Consider the following 16,224-nt stretch of genomic DNA (forward strand, 5'->3'; position numbering starts at 1 on the left):
GGTCAAGGTCAACATACAAATTTGACCTTGAGATATTTTTCAAAGATACATGAATTGATGATGATTGGTGAAGATCCTAGGTGTCTACGACTTACGGTTTCTGAGTTTTGGTGGTCCACCGACACCGGTAAATTTTCATAGGGGCATAACTCTACCAATGAGTCGTTGAATCTTTTCGATCCAAATGTAACGAAGAACCGGGGTCTGGTCCTGAACAAATTTCACCCTTTGTTTTTTCTCTACCTTTTACGGTTACGGTGTTGGAACGATAACAAGGTTTTTTGGTTTCGGAGGGATAACTCCGAACCGACAAAATTTTTCGACTAACAGGGTGAGTTCCGGATAGGTATTCATGACACGAATACAAAGTGTGAATATGAAAGCGACACGTCTTACGGTTACGGAGGCTAACTTGGCGGAACAAAAAGAATAATAATAATAATAATAATAATTAAAAACCAATTGTTCAGAGAACCATTGATGGTCTTTCCACCAGTTAAGACCTTTTTTTAAATGAAAATATTAAAATTTGGTTTTAAATGTCAATTGTACCGTCAAATGACAGCTTATTGAACGCTAATTCCAAAAATGTATGGTTTCTATGGAAAAAGATATAGATAAGGGAGATAATTGTTTACTTCCGGTTCAAACGATGTTATTTCCGGTATAGTTTGATAGTTAAAGTGACACTGATTCCAAAAATATATGGTTCTATATACTTTTTCATTAATGAAGTACAAAATATAGCTACTTCCGGTTTACAAAAGGTCACTTCCGGTTGTCTTTTTCTAGATCACATTGCTTGCAACCTAATTTAAAAAGTCCCAAGTCTTGATCATGTATACATATGAGGTAAAAGCAAAGGTCAAAATCTAGAACGTTACATTTACCTATGACCTTGAGCTCAATTTCGAGGTCATCAACAAGGACCTCAAATCAAAAGACTCTAGGCCTCTACCATATATAGTTAATGAGTTGTATTACCTTACAACTAATATTAGATATAAAAGGGGGCAAAACTGGCATCAAATGTCTACGTACTCTTTCGACTAAAATCTACGTGTTACCACATGTCGCAACTAACAATTTAGTAAAAATAATTTGTCGATAAGTTATACGGCTTTTGAAAATGAGTGAAAATAAGCCAAAATCAAAATTTATAATATGACCTTGACCTTTGACCTTGACCCTATTTTCATTTTTTTGGACCAAGGACCTCAAATCAAAAGACCCTAGGTCTCTATCACTTATGGTTTACCAGTTAGAAATGCAAATTCTTATATCAAACATAAAAGGGGGGATAACTCTCATATGGAATCTATATACGGCTTCGGTCAAAATAAAACAGAACATCCTGAGGATATAACGAGCAATTTGGAAAAATAAATTTGTCGGTTTCTTATACGGTTGCGAAGCCTTAGAGATAACAAGAGAAACAGTGTTCGGGGAGATAACTCTTATTTGGGAAAGTATTCGGTTAAAACGAGTTGGTTTCAAAAGCGTATAAACTGTTCGATATCATATTCCAAAAATCTAAGCGACAACTTGCGAAACAAAAAAACAGCGAAGGAAAAAAATTAGGCGGAAAAAAAAAAAAAAAATAATAATAATAATAATAATAATCAGAAGAAATCCAATAGGTCTTTCCACGGAAAAGTGGAAAGACCTAATAATAATAATCAGAAGAAATACAGTAAGGTCTTTCCCTTTAGTAAAAGGAAAGACCTTAATTAAACTGTCAATTGTTCTTGAACAATTGAGAGGTCTTTCCTTTTTTAATGTAAAATACATGTTCCAACAGACGTAGAATGTATTGAAAAGGTCAAGGTCAACCTTAAAAAGCTCGAAAACACACTAAAAATCCTTTAAATAAGGTTAAAAACACTAAATTCGCTATCTGGGACATGACCTTGACCTTTGACCTTTTGACCTTTGTCAAGGTCATTGGTCCCCAATGCCATTACTGAAGACCCCAAGGGTCTAGGACCTTTGGTTATATAGTAAAAGCTGATTTTGTCTTTTCAAAAACCTAAAACAGGGGTTATGCCCCTTATAGAAAGGTCAAATCTCTTTGGTCAAAATGTAACAAAGTTGCGCCATAATGACCCAAACATTTTCCACCATTTAAAACTTCTGTGAGTATAATGGTTTCTGAGATTATCCCATAACAAGGTGTTAGGTCAAAGGTCAAGGTCAACATACAAATTTGACCTTGAGGTATTTTTAAAAGATACATGAAATGATGATGATTGGTGAAGATCCTATGTGTCTACGACTTACAGTTTCTGAGTTTTGGTGGCCAACCGACACCGGTTAATTTTCATAGGGGCATAACCCTACCAATGAGTCGTTGAATCTTTTCGATCCAAATGTAACGAAGAACCAGGGTCTGGTCCTGAACAAATTTCACCCTTCATTTTTTTTCTACCTATTACGGTTACGGTGTTGGAACGATAACAAGGTTTTTGGGTTTCGGAGGGATTACTCCGAACCGACAAAATATTTCGACTCACAGGGTGAGTTCCGGATAGGTATTCATGACACCAATACAAAGTGTGAACATGAAAGCGACATGGTTTACGGTTACGGAGGGAAATTTTGTCAAAGTTTGGCGGAACAAGAAGAATAATAATAATAATAATCAGAAGAAATACAGTAAGGTCTTTCCCTTTAGTAAAAGGAAAGACCTTAATTAAACTGTCAATTGTTCTTGAACAATTGAGAGGTCTTTCCTTTTTTAATGTAAAATACATGTTCAAATAGACGTAGAATGTATTGAAAAGCTTTAAAACACACTGAAAATCCTTTAAATAAGGTTAAACACACTAAATTCGCTATATGGGATATGACCTTGACCTTTGACCTTTTGACCTTTGTCAAGGTCATTAGTCCCCAATGTCATTGCTGAAGACCCCATGGGTCTAGGACCTTTGGTTATAAAGTAAAAGCTGATTTTGTGTTTTCAGAAACCTAAAACAAGGGTTATGCCCCTTATAGAAAGGTCAAATCTCTTTGGTCAAAATATAACAAAGTTGCGCCATAATGATCCAAACATTTTCCACTATTTAAAACTTCTGTAAGTATAATGGTTCCTGAGATTATCCCATAACAAGGTGTTAGGTCAAAGGTCAAGGTCAACATACAAATTTGACCTTGAGGTATTTTTCGAAAATACATAAATTGATGATGATTGGTGAAGATCCCAGGTGTCTACGACTTATGGTTTCTGAGTTTTGGTGTCCAACCGACACCGGTTAATTTCCATAGGGGCATAACCCTACCAATGAGTCGTTGAATCTTTTCGATCCAAATGTAACGAAGAACCGGGGTCAGGTCCTGAACAAATTTCACCCTTCGTTTTTTTTCTACCTATTACGGTTACGGTGTTGGAACGATAACAAGGTTTTTGGGTTTCGGAGGGATAACTCCGAACCGACAAAATATTTCGACTCACAGGGTGAGTTCAGGATAGGTATTCATGACACCGATACAAGGTATGAATATGAAAGCGACACGTCTTACGGTTAACGCGGATAAATTTGTCAAAGTTTGGCGGAAGAATAATAATAATAATTAAACTGTCAATTGTTCTTGAACAATTGAGAGGTCTTTCCTTTTTTAATGTAAAATACATGTTCCAACAGACGTAGAATGTATTGAAAAGGTCAAGGTCAACCTTAAAAAGCTCGAAAACACACTAAAAATCCTTTAAATAAGGTTAAAAACACTAAATTCGCTATATTCGACATGACCTTGACCTTTGACCTTTTGACCTTTGTCAAGGTCATTGGTCCCCAATGCCATTACTGAAGACCCCAAGGGTCTAGGACCTTTGGTTATATAGTAAAAGCTGATTTTGTCTTTCCAAAAACCTAAAACAGGGGTTATGCCCCTTATAGAAAGGTCAAATCTCTTTGGTCAAAATGTAACAAAGTTGCGCCATGATGACCCAAACATTTTCCACTATTTAAAACTTCTGTAAGTATAATGGTTTCTGAGATTATCCCATAACAAGGTGTTAGGTCAAAGGTCAAGGTCAACATACACATTTGACCTTGAGGTATTTTTCAAAGATACATGAATTGATGATGAATGGTGAAGATCCTAGGTGTCTACGACTTACGGTTTCTGAGTTTTGGTGGCCAACCGACACCAGTTAATTTTGATAGGGGCATAACCCTACCAATGAGTCGTTGAATCTTTTCGGTCCAAAAGTAACGAAGAACCGGGGTCTGGTCCTGAACAAATTTCACCCTTTGTTTTTTTTCTACCTATTATGGTTACGGTATTGGAACGATAACAAGATTTTTGGGTTTCGGAGGGATTACTCCGAACCGACAAAATATTTCGACTCACAGGGTGAGTTCCAAGTAGGTATTCATGACACGGATACAAAGTGTGAACATGAAAGCGACACGTCTTACGGTTACGGAGGCTAACTTGGCGGAACAAAAAGAATAATAATAATAATAATAATAATAATAATAATAATAATAATAATAATCAGAAGAAATACAGTAAGGTCTTTCCCTTTAGTAAAAGGAAAGACCTTAATTAAACTGTCAATTGTTCTTGAACAATTGAGAGGTCTTTCCTTTTGTAATGTAAAATAAATGTTCAAATAGACGTAGAATGTATTGAAAAGCTTTAAAACACACTGAAAATCGTTTAAATAAGGTTAAAACACTAAATTCGCTATCTGGGACATGACCTTGACCTTTGACCTTTTGACCTTTGTCAAGGTCATCAGTCCCCAATGTCATTGCCGAAGACCCCATGGGTCTAGGACCTTTGGTTATATAGTAAAAGCTGATTTTGTCTTTCCAGAAACCTAAAACAGGTGTTATGCCCCTTAAAAAAAGGTCAAATCTCTTCGGTCAAAATGTAACAAAGTTGCGCCGTAATGACCCAAACATTTTCCACTATTCAAAACTTCTGTAAGTATTATGGTTTCTGAGATTATCCCATAACAAGGTGATAGGTCAAAGGTCAAGGTCAACATACAAATTTGACCTTGAGATATTTTTCAAAGATACATGAATTGATGATGAATGGTGAAGATCCTAGGTGTCTACGACTTACGGTTTCTGAGTTTTGGTGGTCAACCGACACCGGTTAATTTTCATAGGGGCATAACCCTACCAATGAGTCGTTGAATCTTTTCGATCCAAATGTAACGAAGAACCAGGGTCTGGTCCTGAACAAATTTCACCCTTTGTTTTTTTTCTACCTATTACGGTTACGGTGTTGGAACGATAACAAGGTTTTTGGGTTTCGGAGGGATTACTCCGAACCGACAAAATATTTCGACTCACAGGGTGAGTTCCGGATAGGTATTCATGACACCGATACAAAGTGTGAACATGAAAGCGACACGTCTTACGGTTACGGAGGGAAATTTTGTCAAAGTTTGGCGGAACAAGAAGAATAATAATAATAATCAGAAGAAATACAGTAAGGTCTTTCCCTTTAGTAAAAGGAAAGACCTTAATTAAACTGTCAATTGTTCTTGAACAATTGAGAGGTCTTTCCTTTTGTAACGTAAAATAAATGTTCAAATAGACGTAGAATGTATTGAAAAGCTTTAAAACACACTGAAAATCGTTTAAATAAGGTTAAAAACACTAAATTCGCTATCTGGGACATGACCTTGACCTCTGACCTTTTGACCTTTGTCAAGGTCATCAGTCCCCAATGTCATTGCCGAAGACCCCATGGGTCTAGGACCTTTGGTTATATAGTAAAAGCTGATTTTGTCTTTCCAGAAACCTAAAACAGGTGTTATGCCCCTTAAAAAAAGGTCAAATCTCTTCGGTCAAAATGTAACAAAGTTGCGCCATAATGACCCAAACATTTTCCACTATTTAAAACTTCTGTAAGTATAATGGTTTTTGAGATTATCCCATAACAACGTGTTAGGTCAAAGGTCAAGGTCAACATACAAATTTGACCTTGAGGTATTTTACAAAGATACATAAATTGATGATGAATGGTGAAGATCCTAGGTGTCTACGACTTACGGTTTCTGAGTTTTGGTGGTCAACCGACACCGGTTAATTTTCATAGGGGCATAACCCTACCAATGAGTCGTTGAATCTTTTCGATCCAAATGTAACGAAGAACCGGGGTCTGGTCCTGAACAAATTTCACCCTTTGTTTTTTTTTCTACCTATTACGGTTACGGTTTTGGAACGATAACAAGGTTTTTTGGTTTCGGAGGGATAACTCCGAACCGACAAAATATTTCGACTAACAGGGTGAGTTCCAGATAGGTATTCATGACACCGATACAAAGTGTCAACATGAAAGCGACACGTCTTACGGTTAACGCGGCTAAATTTGTCAAAGTTTGGCGGAAAAAGAATAATAATAATTAAACTGTCAATTGTTCTTGAACAATTGAGAGGTCTTTCCTTTTGTAATGTAAAATACATGTTCAAACAGACGTAAAATGTATTGAAAAGGTCAAAGTCAACCTTAAAAAGCTCGAAAAAACACTAAAAATCCTTTATATAAGGTTAAAAACACTAAATTCGCTATCTGGGACATGACCTTGACCTTTGACCTTTTGACCTTTGTCAAGGTCATGAGTCCCCAATGCCATTACTGAAAACCCCAAGGGTCTAGGACCTTTGGTTATATAGTAAAACCTGATTTTGTCTTTTCAGAAACCTAAAACAGGGGTTATGCCCCTTAAAAAAAGGTCAAATCTTTTTAGTCAAAATGTAACAAAGTTGCGCCATAATGACCCAAACATTTTCCACTATTTAAAACTTCTGTAAGTATAATCGTTCCTGAGATTATCCCATAACAAGGTGTTAGGTCAAAGGTCAAGGTCAAGATACAAATATGGCCTTGAGGTATTTTACAAAGATACATGAATTGATGATGATTGGTGAAGATCCTAGGTGTCTACGACTTACGGTTTCTGAGTTTTGGTGGTCAACCGACACCGGTTAATTTTCATAGGGGCATAACCCTACCAATGAGTCGTTGAATCTTTTCGATCCAAATGTAACGAAGAACCGGGGTCTGGTCCTGAACAAATTTCACCCTTTGTTTTTTTTCTACCTATTACGGTTACAGTGTTGGAACGATAACAAGGTTTTTGGGTTTCGGAGGGATTACTCCGAACCGACAAAATATTTCGACTAACAGGGTGAGTTCCAGATAGGTATTCATGACACCGATACAAAGTGTGAACGTGAAAGCGACACGTCTTACGGTTAACGCGGCTAAATTTGTCAAAGTTTGGCGGAAAATGGTTTCTGAGATTATCCCATAACAAGATGTTAGGTCAAAGGTCAAGGTCAACATACAAATTTGACCTTGAGGTATTTTTCAAAGATACATGAATTGATGATGATAGGTGGAGATCCTAGGTGTCTACGACTAACGGTTTCTGAGTTTTGGTGGCCAACCGACACCGGTTAATTTTCAAAGGGGCATAACCCTACCAATGAGTCGTTGAATCTTTTCAATCCAAATGTAACGAAGAACCGGTGTCTGGTCCTGAACAAATTTCACCCTTTGTTTTTTTTCTACCTATTACGGTTACGGTGTTGGAACGATAACAAGGTTTTTTGGTTTCGGAGGGATAACTCCGAACCGACAAAATATTTCGACTCACAGGGTGAGTTCTGGATAGGTATTCATGACACCGATACAAATTGTGAATATGAAAGCGACATGTCTTACGGTTAACGCGGCTAAATTTGTCAAAGTTTAACGGAAGAATAATAATAATAAACAGAAGAAATACAGTAAGGTCTTTCCCTTTAGTAAAAGGAAAGACCTTAATAATAATCAGAAGAAATACAGTAAGGTCTTTCCTTATAGATAAAGGAAAGACCTTAATAAAAGTGTTTAAGAACAAGAGTCAGTTATAATTGAGTGAAAGCGTCTTGACCAAAGAACAAGAGCCAGTACTATATGAATGAAAACGTCTAGTTAAAAGAACATGCCAGTTATATACGGTATCTGTAAGTCTTGATTCGTTCCAACTCAGATTCGTACCAACAAATTTGTCCCGTGTTGCTTGGTCAGTTCGTTCCAACTTTTCCAAAAACTGGTCAGTGCGTTCCAACTAATCCAAGAACAGTATTAAACAAAATTAACTATTTAAATAGCCTTATTATTTTTAATTTTAATGCTGTACTTGTATAAAATGTATATAAATACGTATCTAAAAATAATTCTATGGTTTATTAATTGGGAAGAACGATTGGGCATGATATATTGATAATTATTAATTATTAAGGTAAGTATTTCATGACAATTTAATATTTAAAAAATGAATAAAGTTACTAACTAGTGATATTTTCAGAGAAATAGTTATCATTATAATTATGGCACCCTCAACGGAGTTAGGGTGACGTATTGTTATTCATCGATTCTTTTTATGTCACCCGATCGACAATGTCGGGTGACATATTGCCTTTTCTCTGTTTCTTTTTTTCTGTATTATTATTATTATGGCACCCTCAACGGAGTTTGGGTGACATATTGTTATTGTTCGTTTCTTTTTTTCTTATATTTAATTTATTCTTCCACACATTTTGTCCATGTTATTTCTCAGAATTGGCTTGAACAATATTGATGGATCTATACCATAGTGAGGACCACTATATGAAATTGTGCAATCGGGGTATGGCTGCCGTTGCCATGGAAACTGATAAAATGTAAAAAAAAAATCAAAATTCTAAAAGTTTCGTTATAAGAGCCAACCTAATGAAATTTTATGTAAATGTTGGCAGTGGTGTCCCACGGTACCAACAGTACTTAGCTTCTGCAAAATGGCTGCCATTGCCATGGAAACTGGAGAAAAGTTTAACATTGACCTTATGGTAAAAAACATCAAACCAGCATTTTCTTAATGAATATTTCTTATTATTTTTCTTCCACACATTTTGTCCATTTGAAAATGCAATGGACCAATGTTGATGGAACTCTACTATAAGTTATATGGTTCGCTACTAACCCCATACGGATCCACAGAGGGTTAGTAAAATCCATAGGGGGGTGAGGCCGGAGGCCGAGTCCCCTATGAATTTTATTCACCCTCTATGGATCCGTAAGGGGTCAGTAGTTAACCGTATAACGAATTTATCGGACGCCGGACTTTTTCCGCGGCGTTTTGTTAAAAAATAAACAATGAAACACAACAACATTAATAGATGACGTCGCCATTAACGCGTCATTGGTGTTGGAATGATTTTGGTGATCTTTGGAACTACTATGTTGCCATGAAAACTACACTAAAAATTTGCTCCAAACCTAATGAAACTTCACAGTAAAGATGAGCAACATTGGAAGATGTGGCATTTGGAGTTAGAATTTCCAAAATGGCTGTTGTTACCATGAAAACAATCTAAAAAGGTCAAAAATTCAAAAATAAAATGAAATGCTGTAAAACTTGATCAAACTTTACAGAAATGGTAACTGGCATGGGCAGAGTTGCATTTTGAAGATGGAATTTTCAAAATGGCCACCGTAACCATGGAAACAGCAAAAATGTCCAAATTACCCAAATGCTCCATACTTAATGAAACTTCACAAAAATGATAATTTGCATGTGTAGATGCACTCTTTGACTTTGGAATTTTCGAAATGGCTGCCGCTTGCCTGGCAATAGGGAACGGGTGCAATCCGCTATTGCTTGTAATGGCAAATCTAGGTTTTTTTTAGTTTTTTTAAATTGACAATAATAGCAAACATGGTTTTTGTCTAGCCTGCAACTTTTGTTGCAGAAAGCTCGACATAGGGATAGTGATCCGGCGGCTACGGCGGCTACGGCGGCGGCGTTAGCCAACTTCATAAAAGGTTTATATTTTAGAGGGTGAAAGACCTGGATGCTTCATACTTTGTATATAGATGCCTCATGTTACGAAGTTTCCGTCAGTCACATGTCCAATGTCCTTGACCTCATTTTCATGGTTCAGTGACCACTTGAAAAAAGTTCAAAATTTTTGTAATGTTGAATTCTCTCTTATTATAAGTAATAGGATAACTATATTAAGTATGTGCGTACCTTTCAAGGTCCTCATGCCCGTCAGACAGTTTTCACTTGACTTCAACCTCATTTCATGGATCAGTGAACAAGGTTAAGTTTTGGTGGTCAAGTCCATATCTCAAATACTATAAGTAATAGGGCTAGTATATTAGGTGTATGGAAGGACTGGAAGGTGTACATGTCCAACTGGCAGGTGTCATCTGACCTTGACCTCATTTTCATGGTTCAGTGGTTATAGTTAAGTTTTTGTGTTTTGGTCTGTTTTTCTCATTCTTTATGCAATAGGTCTACTATATTTGTTGTATGGAATGGTTGTAAGGTGTACATGTCTAGCCGGCAGATGTCATCTGACCTTGACCCAATTTTCATGGTTCAGTGGTCAAAGTTAAGTTTTTAAGTTTTGGTCTTTTTATTATATGCCAAAGGTCAACTATATTTGGTGTATGGAAATATATTATGATCTATACATGTATGTCAGTCCCGCAGGTTTTATTTGACCATGACCTCAATTGCACGGTTCATTGCACAGTGTTAAGGTTTTGTGTTTTTGTCTATTTTTCTTAAACTATAAGTTATAGGTCAACTATATTTGTTGTATGGAAGCTTGTTAGCTATACATGTCTGCCTGGCATGGTTCATCTGACCTTGACCTCATTTTCATGGTTCATTGGTCTTGGTTTAGCTATCTTGGTTAATGTTAAGTTGATGTGACAGCTGTAATCAAGCTTTATACTTAGGACTATCAACATAATATCAATGATTAGTAAAGAAGGCGAGACATTTCAGTGTGTGCACTCTTGTCTTGTCATGCAATACTCTCAGAATGCTTCTTTATTTTAAAATTAATAATAGATTCAAAGGCAAAAGATTGTTGCGGGAAAGATTTAAGCTTTTGACAATATTAATATGAAAGGATATACGCTTCATGATCAGTAGTGGTTACATTTTAACAATATTCCATTGAGTATTTAAAATCTCAGATATTTTAGGTTGACTTAATGTTTTTTGTTTCATCAAACATAAAATATGCATGCACTAAAAGGTTCTAGTTTTCTTGTAATCACGTTTACACGATTTTACACATGTATTTATGCACACTTCAATGGCAAGCTATTCCCAATAGAAACGAACACATTTTAATACTGAATGGTGCAGTGAGTACCTCTTAAATCTGTTATTGAATAATACAAATTGTCTCATCTGAAATCTGGGTCGTGTTTGAAATATAATACTTATAGTACAAAAAACTGCATAGCAGAATCATATGTATTGCTATGAAATAATCTACCAAAAAATTCCTGTTAATTCAAAGTAAAATGTTTAAAGCCAATTGACAGATCTGCGTTAGATTTACTCCTGATATTTAAAATTGCTCTTATTAAGTCTCCCAAATAAAGTCTGGAGGCTTATTGTTTTTGCTTAGTTCTTATTATGTCACTCGATCGACAATGTCGGGTGACATATTGCTTTTCCTCTGTTTCTTTTTCCCTATTGTCGATCGGGTGACATAATAATAATAATAAAAAGAAACGGAGGAAAAGCAATATGTCACCCGACATTGTCGATCGGGTGACATAAAAAAGAAACGAACAATAACAATGTGTCACCCCAATTCCGTTGAGGGTGCCACAATAAGACAAAAAGAAACGAACAATAACAATATGTCACCCTAACTCCGTTGAGAGTGCCATAACAATAAGAAGGAAAAAGAAACGTAGAATAACAATACGTCACCCCAACTCCGTTGAGGGTGCCATAATAATAATACAAAGTATAACACTGGATTTAGCTCTTTGTCTAAGTGTATTATTAAAGTACTTTGCTTTGAGCTCAGTTCATTGTTATGCAATACATTCTTTGTGATATAAAGATTTGACCGACAACTCTCATGTACAAGGATTTGACAAAGAAGTATCACCTCTATGTACAATGTAAAGCCTCGGTCACACCTTAACGGATAGCTCGAACGGACGCCAATCGGATAACTTTTTTTCAGTCCGTTCATGTCCATTAGACGTCCGTTCGTATCCGTTGAGGTACGTCCATATCCGTTGCATGTCCGTTAAGCGTACGTTTTATCCGTCGACGTCCGTTCTGTCCGGTAGAAAATCTTGAGCATGTTCAAAACTTTGAACGGACGTCCAACGGATAAAATGTCCCTTGAAAGTCCGTTAGGCGTCCGTTTTGTACGGTACTCGTCCGTTTCGTTTCCGTTTTGTACGGTACTCGTCCGTTTCGTTTCCGTTTTGTAACAGTTACGTATCCGTTATACATCCGTTGGAGGTCTGGAAGATAAATTCACCAACGGACTTCTACCGGACGTTTAACGGATAAAACGGATGTTTAACGGATGAGAAACGGACTTTTACCGGACGTATAACGGATAAAACAGATGATGAACGGATCTGAAACGGATAAATGCCAATTGAAAATTTCGCGTCAGAAATGCCAATTATTGGTATGTCAGATTTCTTAAGGTACATGAATTCTTATTTTTCATAATCAATCTTAGAGTATAGGCACGTCTTCACAATCAAGCAGTTCTTATTCAGGCCAGACACTGCCCTTTGGCGGAATTTTTAAGAACAAACCAAAACCAGTTACACAGAAACATTTTTAATATTCATTACTTATACTTATATCTTGTTCATCCGTTTTATCTGGTACGCTTCCGTTAGGTGTCCGTTTTATGCGGTACTCGTCCGTTGGATGTACGTTCGACATCCGTTCTGTCCGGTACATGTCCGTTTCCCGTACGTTGCATATCCGGTGGGTGTCCGTTATGCATCCGTTACACGTCTGTTTTAATCGGTCTGTACATCAACGGACTCCCAACAATTTTTATTTTCATCCGTTAGGCGTCTGTTCGTCTTATCCGGTAAGGTGTGACCGAGGCTTTAGTAATAGGGAGATAAAAGCATTTTATTTCGGTTTGGACCAAACATTATATGTCCTTTGACCAAATTTTAAAAAAGACCAAATTTACCCGACAATGCTACTCCTGCTACTAGCAATATGATGCTAGGTTGTTTTAATACATCTGAACTGCCTATTAATAACTCGGTACTGAGTGTAAATGGTGCTTCAATTATGTATAAAATAAAATTATAAGGCCTATCTGGCCTAATCGATTTCTAAAACTATATTTCATTGTACATGTTCAACATTTTTCATTCATTTGTTTATTTCTTAATTTGTGTGAATTAACATTGTTACAGTAACTGTTAATTACTACACTTTTATAACACAACAAATACTGTATTGGTACATGTATCACTTATATTTGTATCCATATCACAAAAAAAAGATGAAAAGAGAATATTTTTGCATAACCTTTTGAATACTATTTTTTTTAGATATTTAGACATATTAAGACTAATTATTAATAAGTAGCTGTTGATAATATCCACTTGACATGCTTGACATTCTATCAGATTACTTTTGGAGCAGTTATGGGTCTTTGAAGCATGCTCACAAAGGTTCTTTTGGTGAAATCATTGTCATATTGGTCAACATTTTTCTTTGCTTCGACCAGATTTGGAGGAGTTGATAAAAATCAACACAAAGGTTTACTTCCTAGATTATCTAGCCCCAAGCATCATGTCAGACATTGTCATTACTAAAAACCAATAGATGTATTCTAATCTGAGAAACATTTTAACAAAATTTTTTACTAATAATATTAATGGTTCACCACAAAATAATATAAATAGAACCATACAAATAGTAAGTAAATACATATATAAAAGATGTGGTATGATTGCCAATGAGACAATTCTCCACAGGAGACCAAAATGACACAGAAATTAACAACTACAGGTCACTATATGCTCATCAACAATGAGCGAAGCCAATACCCCATTATCAGCTATAAAAAGCCCCGAAATGACAATGTAAAACAATTCACACGAGAAAACTAACAGCCTTATTTATGTACAAAAAATAAACGAAAAGCGAATATGTAACACACAAACAAACGACAACCACTGAATTACAGGCTCCTTATATCATGTTATCAAATCTATATATCATCTCCCATTTAGAAAAAAAAAACACATGAAAAAATGAACCTATTATGTGTTGCTCTCCTAGCTACAAAATGTATCCAAAATCAAAGATGTGGAACATATTCTATCATAATCATTTGGTAACTAATATAATTACTGTCTCCTCCATGGCCGTCTTGAACATAAAAACTAAATAGTAAATAAACAATACTCCTAATGCTCAGGTTGGTTGTCATCGTGCAACACAGTTAATTACATCATATAGGAAAACAGAAAACTCCCTTTTGTCGTAAGACACTGTCAAACATCCAAACATACTATCCACACTCATCTGTGTCCACACTTGTATTAAAAAAAAAATGATGATGAATTTTTTATATTGCATATCATTTTTATCATGAATTCCAATACCATTGGGAATGGAAGGTAATCGTTATACAATAAAATCCTTGAAGAATGACAATATCCAATATAAACGTCATAATTATCCACTAAGTATTGGAAGATATATTTCGAGAGGATACTAGTAGGAAATTCTTTAAAATCAGAGGAGTATGTTGTTAGAGACAAACATTGCCTGTCTTCTTATGCCTTTTGTTTACACAGTGGTCAGTACAGCTGTAAACGCATTAACTAAATTTGATTTAAATTCATCTAAAGGGATCATTTCAAAAAAATTAATCAAACAGGATGTGATCGTCGCCTCTGTAATAGATTGCGCTATGCAATGCAGCAGTTGCGATTTTTGTAAAACAGCAAGTTTTGATTATGTGACGATGTTTTGCAATCTCTCTACATCATGCTATCCAGAAACACTGATTTCACAAACTGCAACATTTATAAAGAAACGTCCAGCACAAAGTATGTACATGTATTGAAATTCCTTCTTTTTTCCTTTTCTTTTTCAATATATTTAATATTTTATTTGTTTTAAAAAAATGAAAACAACACGTTAAATTTCGAATCACTTTTCTGCACTTTCTGAACGCCAAAAACTGAATGTGAATGTATAAGTACCGAAGCAATAGAAGAGCTTTATAAAATAAAACACTGAAAATAGCAAACTTCATCTAAGGTCAATTCTGAATGAGGGGGTAAAAACCTTAGTTTCTTTATAATTTCAAAATTTACAATTGTTTGTATTGCACAATGTCATGATTTTTTTCTCTCTGACTGTTTATAACACATATTGTATTTCTTCTGATTATTATTAGGTTTTTCCACTTTTCCACTTTTCTGTGGAAAGACTTATTGTATTTTTTCTGATTATAAGTTCTTTCCACTTTTCTGTAGAAAGAACTATTGTTTTTCTTCTGATTATTTTTTTAGGTCTTTCCACTTTTCTCTGGAAAGACCTATTGTTTTTCTTCTGATTATTTTTTTTTCTCCGCCTAATTTTGTTCTTGCAATAAATATTTGTTTCACAACATGTGGCTTAGATATTTGGTATATGATATCGAACAGTTTATGCGTTTTGAAATTTAACCTGTGTAACCGAATATTTTTCTTTGTAGGAGTTATCTCCCCAAACACTGTTTTCCTTGTGTTCACTACTCCTTCGCAACCGTAAAAGATTACGACAAATTTATTTTATAAAATTGCTCAATATATCCTTTGCATGATTTGTCCTATTTTGACCGAAGCAATATGAACGCTCCTTATGAGAGTTATTTCCCCTTATGCATTTGACATAAGTGATATGCATTTCTATTTTGTAAACCATAAGTGATAAAGACCTAGAATCTTTTGATTTGAGGTCCTTGGTCGTAAAAAATGAAAATTAGGTCAAGGTCAAAGGTCAAGGTCATATTTTAATTTTTAAATCTGGCTTATTTCCACTCATTTCCAGAAACCGTATAAGATATCGACAAATTATTTTTTCTAAATTGTATATAATTAGTTGCAACATGTTGTAACATGTAAATTTTGATTGCAAGGGTATGTTGAACGTAAAAGGGAGTTTTCTCCCTTCTTGTATTCAAAAATACGCGTATGGTAATATAACTCATTAACCAAATATAATTAAGACCTATGGTCTTTTGATTTGAGATCCTTGGTTTATGACCTTGAAATTGATCTCAAGGTCATAGCCTAATTTGACGTTCTAGATTTTGACCTTTGCTTTTACCTCATATGTATACATGGTAAAGCCATGAGACTTTTGACAAAAGGTATCAAACCATTTAACCTTGAAAAAAAACAACC

Source organism: Mytilus edulis, chromosome 6 (assembly GCF_963676685.1).
Source record: "Mytilus edulis chromosome 6, xbMytEdul2.2, whole genome shotgun sequence".
Taxonomy (NCBI): domain Eukaryota; kingdom Metazoa; phylum Mollusca; class Bivalvia; order Mytilida; family Mytilidae; genus Mytilus; species Mytilus edulis.